Source organism: Gigantopelta aegis, chromosome 9, assembly GCF_016097555.1.
Source record: "Gigantopelta aegis isolate Gae_Host chromosome 9, Gae_host_genome, whole genome shotgun sequence".
Lineage (NCBI taxonomy): Eukaryota > Metazoa > Mollusca > Gastropoda > Neomphalida > Peltospiridae > Gigantopelta > Gigantopelta aegis.
Genome location: NC_054707.1, coordinates 15,636,278 through 15,642,758, shown reverse-complemented (window position 1 = coordinate 15,642,758; position 6,481 = coordinate 15,636,278).

Here is a 6,481-nt window from a genome sequence, read left to right as displayed (position 1 = left end):
TGCTACAATGTAGTGGTGAGTACCTGCTCAGGCAATTCCTTGAATAACTCCTTGAACAATAGTTTTAATAAGAAAGTGTGTTAACAAATCAACCATATATACATGTCGGTATTGGAAATGGTTCCGATCCAGCTACTTATCGCATTTGCACTTGCACAGACGTGTGCACTTCAAATTTGCCCTCACACACTTGCACCGAGAGCAGGTACTTGTGCAAGTGCACTTCACATCCATCTGGAATACATCCTTGGCGAGGGGCAGCAAGATCGAAATGGGAAGTAGCTTGCCGTCCTCTTCCTTCCATCCATGATTAGTGGGGTTGTTGACAGGCATCATGGACCTTTGAGCTGTTGTCCAGATGCTTGCTTGGAAAACACTCCTTTTGAGATGTTGATACAAAGCATCACTCGTTGGGGGAATTCTCTCCATGTCCCTAGTCTTCTGTGAGAAACCCTCAATCGGACGAGGTCAACATTATTTGACTCATTGGAGTACAGCCTACAGGCAAAGTTTGTTGCCACTTCTATCAGCCTTGGCGATATTTGGACTGGAGTTCCAACAATAGTTGCAAATTCCTCCATCAGGGATGGCATTTCGTGCAGCAATATCGTTTACCTTTGAACTTGAAGGAAGACTACTGTCTGATCCTGTGAAAGAGGGCCATGGCTTTGCATGTGGTCGTACCAAGGTTTGTGGCGATGGTGTTCAGTGATAATTCTGGTTGTCTTTCACGCTTTGAAGGAGATACAAATTTCTGCGGCTTGATTCAGAGCCTTGATGTGATGGAAATTACTCAGGATTACGACAACATCTGTCTCTCCAGTATGAACCATTCCAAGTGACGTTTGGGAGGGCATGGAGATGTACTATGACACAAGTATCGGCTTCCTCATGGTTGCACTGATCCATTGGTGGACCGTTTCCAACATGGTGGACTTGAACACCTGCAGTAATGTAGACATCCTTGTCATCTGGGAATTGTTCTGTGATCTTTGGGGACAGGAATGATAACAGTTCCTTCTTGTTCTGCCAATTTCCTGGGATTTTGGCAGTACTAGATACACATTGCCGGTTGCCTGTTCCTCGTTTTCCCTGTGCGCCTCCTTTGTCAGTGCATGATACTGGTCCCAGACAGTGTCTTGAGTCGATCACACTCCCTGAAGTTGTTGTACTGCTTTTGATGGACAGATACGGCAGCAGCCGCAGACACACCTTGTTGTCTAACGTAACCAGATCTTCACTGTCCTCAAAAGGATTCCCCTTGCTCAGCAACACTTCCAGCAGGTCTTTAGCATGGCGTTGAAATCGGTCCTGAGATGCACATCTTTCCTCATGATGAGGGAGTTCATCATCATCGTTGTCGTTTGCACCAGTAAACTCCTCAACGAGACTGCTGATTTCGGGACCAGTCATGTTCCAGCATGTGGGGGTTCTCTGTGAGACCAATCATGCCGCCAACTCCTTTTACTCTTTTGTTGGCTTGCTCACGTGCATGATCAATTGGTATGGATGAGAAATGCTGATTGCTTCGAGTTATCGTCCAGTATCCCTGCTCAAACTCTACCGGATGCTATCTGGGAGAATTTCCAGTTCTCGGATGGGAAGCCATCTGGCATAGTACTGGTGATCGAGAGCAAAGAACAAAGGCACAAGCTTCCGAAGGGTAGTGACCATGAGTTCGAACTTTCGTTCCCGATGTGCCCGGATGAACATGAATATGATTTGTTGGTACTTGTGTATGAGTAGCCAGAATTTGAACGTTGGTCTCTCTTGAGAAGCTACCACGGCCCAATCCTCAAGGGTCACATGGGTTCCACTGTCCTCATAGGCTCACTTCAGAAGGCTGTCGAGTACAACAGTAACTTGATGGCCATATCTTGTTCTCATTGGATCGGATGCTTTCTTAAAAGCTATCGCTGCTGCTTGTGTCCTCACTAGCCCAGCTTCGTTCAGGGCTTCAGACCATCATGAAATCCTAGATATAGACACCAGAATCATCATTCTAGGTTCAATAGGACAGAAGTAATTATACACAATGCGAAAAAAAACGGAATTGGCAGCCATCTTTGATTTTTGGCATACCAGAATATTCGAAGCATCAATGTTTCAATTCCAGTTGATTCCACACACAATACTAGCTTTAGTATAGCAATTAAAGTTACATTACATAGACATTGCATGAAAATTATTGGTCTTTAAAAAAAAAAAAAAAAAAAAATGTAATTCACGAGTTTCTATGGCCGGCATTTTGTTATCGCAGTGCTTGACACTTGGACCAAAATTGTTCCATAGACCATTGCGTTCAAATTAGTACTAAAAACGAAACTTTTGCATCAATTTGAAATGACCGAGTGTCCGGGCACCCCACTAAAAGCAGAATCTGCAGTTTCATTACCCATGATGCCAACATGGCTGGACACCCAACGAAATGCAATGTCTTTATTGGTAATGGATAAAAAGGCATTTGTATCGACATCCCAACTAAGCTATGGTCCAGCTTGGAAACATTAAAGTGAGTCGGTAAAAATAATAAATTCGGATGCAATCGAATCCTTGATTTCTTCTAACGCTTTAATGAGTACCCAAACTTCAGCACTAAAGATCTATGCTGAGCTATAGAATTACAACGCCGTGATCGTCCGTATAAAGAATGTCTTCGCGGTATTGGTCTTGAATTTCTATGACCAACTTTATACACATCTGTACGATTTTCTTCAGATGCGCAAGATCAAACAATTTTAGGTGGTGCAATGCATCACGGTGGTAAAACAAAATATGAAGGAGTTTAAAAAAAAAAAAATCAGTTAAATCAATGTTGGAAAACAAAAAGCGCTGAAAATTGAAGACCACGAATGAATAGCATTTGGCCTTACATCAAACAACTTCATACATTGTTATCAAACACCGCATCATGTGTAGGAAAAAAAAAAAATGTTTTATTTAACAACGCACTCGACACATTTTATTTACGGTTATATGGCATCAGACATCGTTATGGACCACACATTGAGATGGGAAACCCGCTGTCGCCACTTCATGGGCTACTCTCTTTGATTAGCAGCAAGGGACCTTTTATATGCACCATCCCACAGACGGGGCAGTACATACCACGACCTTTGATATACCAGTCGTCGTGCACTGGCTGCAACATGTTTAGGTAATGATTTAATCTTGGTGGCATACTGCAAAGAAAGCTTTGCACGTCTAACACCCAAACAAGGTTCTTGGTGATTAACATACAAGCTCTCGACAGATTACGTTCTAAATGCACCAAGACAAATTAATATATTCTTTGCAAAGAAGTGCGAATTAGTTTAATAATAAACTGGTTACGGACTTTTCGCAAGATCTTGGATGTATTCATTGGAATCGGACCGGCGTCGTGGTTGGGCCATCACAGGCTGGTAGGTAATGGGTTCGGATCCCAGTCGAGGCATGGTTTTTTTTAATCCAGATACCGATACCCAAACCCCGAGTGCTCCGCAAAGCTCAATGGGTAGGTGTAAACCACTTGCATCGACCAGTGATCCATAACTGGTTCAACAAAGGCCATGGTTTGTGCTATCCTGCCTGTTGAAAACGCAAATAAAAGATCCCTTGCTGTTAATTGGAAAGTAGCCCATGTAGTGGCGACAGCGGGTTTCCTCTCAAAATGTGTGGTCCTTAACCATATAACCGTAAATAAAAAATGTATTGAGTGCGTCGTTAAATAAAACCTTTCTTTCTTTCATTGGTATCGGACATCCATGAAGTAACTCGATTTATTTGCTAAGCTACAATTGCCGAATGCATGAGAGTTATCTCCCGTATTTTCATGTGGAATGTCTATGGCCTAGTTATTTGCTATATATTTTTCCCCTTTTTATACAAAAAGTTGTCATCCTAAGAAAATTACAAAACCATCATTTAACTGCCTCGTACCTTGTAAATTTTCACAGTAATTTACGATAGTAAGCTACGCCGCGTCGTGGAACGGGCTGGTGATCGTAGACCAAAAATTAAGGTCGCGATGGTAGGTATTTACGGCGATAGTAGTGCTAAGATCGCCTCGTGAAGAACGGGGCCCTGGTTGTGTATAGGATCTAGCATCTGCAAGTAAGACTTGTGCCGACCCATACATAATGCATCCATAATCGATTTTTGACCTAACGAGAGATCTATACATTTCGGTCTGCTCCCCCATAACTTAAAATATTGAGAGCTTTTAAGCCCTTCTTTTTAACATATTTAAGATGGGGAACAAAAGATAGTTTCCTGTCAAATATAACCCCCAGAAATTGTCTCCACAACTAATTGGATTTTTGATCTAAGTGGAGACTTTTTTTTCGGCCAGAGAATCGAAAACGATTGTCAGTTGTCCATTACACTACAACTCGTCAACGGTCGTGGTATGTGCTTTCCTCTGGTAAAGTGCATATAAAAGGATCCTTTGCTGCATTGGGGAAAATTTAGCAAGCAAAATTGATGACATTGTCGGAATTGCCAAATGTAGGATTGATTAATGCGATCTAGTGGTATCCAGTACGGGAGCCAACTAACGGTAACGTACACTACCAGTAACGGTTATACTAAAGGGTGTACGAACTACACACAATGTTGAACAAATCTACTCCCAGTTTATTATTTAAAACAACCTGGTAGTGTACTCCACATGGTTTAACGATGTAACGATGTTTTGTGAAATGGGGGGCCCCTGCACCCTATGACAAATGACTGCTAATTAATGTGCTCTGTGGTGTTGGAACAAAATATTTAGGGATGTAAACAGCCCTGTCGAAATTATCCATAGCCAGAAGTCTTATTTAAAGGCATACTGTCAGATTTAAGGACCTTATTTCTCTAAAAAGGATTATAAATCAAAATTACATTAATTTTTGCTGTTTGCTGACCTGCCTCGGTGGCGTCGTGGCAGGCCATCGGTTTACAGGCTGGTAGGTACTGGGTTCGGATCCCAGTCGAGGCATGGAATTTTTAACCCAGATACCGACTCCAAACCCCGAGTGAGTGCTCCACAAGGCTCAGTGGGTAGGTGTAAACCACTTGCACCGACCAGTGATCCATAACTGGTTCAACAAAGGCCATGGTTTGTGCTATCCTGCCTGTGGAATGCACAAATAAAAGATCCCTTGCTGCCCGTCGTAAAAAGAGTAGCCTATGTGGCAACAGCGGGTTTCCTCTAAAAAAAAATCTGTGTGGTCTAACGCCATATAACCGTAAATAAAATGTGTTGAGTGCGTTGTTAAATAAAACACTTCTTTCTTTCTTTAATTTTTGCAGACCAAATCTAGCTATTGCATCACTTTAACTACACCATGATAGAGTGAAATCCATATGAACCCTCTCAGCATTGTTAGTTTTTGAATTATTCACAAAATAACTACACCATGATAGAGTGAAATCCATATGAACCCTCTCAGCAATGTTAGTTTTAGAATTGTGGACTATTGCCATAATTCAATTATTTTCACAAAATATCAAGTGGAGTATGGTGGTTACATAGATGGTTGAATAAAGTACATTTAAGGGCCGTCCATAATTTTCACGAGCGTACAAACCGTACACTTTTGATCACCCCCCCCCCCCCCCCCCCCCCCCCCCCCAAAAACCCCATAAAGTGTACATCCCCAAATGAAAAATGTCAATCGACATTTTTCATGTTAAAAAAAAGTGTACGCTGGCCCCATTGGGCTATTTCTCGTTCCAGCCAGTGCACCACGACTGGTATATCAAAGGCCGTGGTATGTACTACCGTCTGTGGGGTGGTGCATATAAAAGATCCCTTGCTGCTAATCGAAAGCGTAGCCCATGAAGTGGCAACAGTGAGTTTCCTCTCATTATGTGTGTGGTCCTTAACCATGTTTGACACCGTATAACCGTAAATAAAATGTGTTGAGTGCGTCATTAAATAAAACATTTCTTTCCTTCCCTACCAATAATGGTTATACTAAACTGTAGACTACACACAGTATTGAACAACTACTTCCAGTTTGTATGCATTATTTAAAACCTAGTAGTGTACTCGACATATGGTTCAACATGTAACAATGTTTTGTGAAATGGGGCCCCCTGCACTCTATGACAAAGTGGTATTGAACAAAATAATTTGTTAGCCCAGTCGACAGGATCCATTAGCCAGAAGTCTTCAATTTTACAAGTATTCGGAGTAAAACGTGTTTTGTTCAACGACACCACTAGAACACATTGTAACGATTTTCCTCTGAATAGTCGGAGTAAACAATGTGTTTAACGACACCACTAGAGCACTGTAACGACTTTCCTCTGAATACCGTCAGAATTATCAAATGTTTGACCTCTTCCAGCAGATTTCTATACCATTGTGTTCATATGGTATCGTTCAACCTAACTGCATTCCCAACTTTTCAGATATTTTAATTTATAAGTGTAAAAGTGTGTAAACATAAAAGTGTGCCCCCAACCCCACGCCACTGGACAGGATGTTGGAACACGTTTTTTTTTTTTA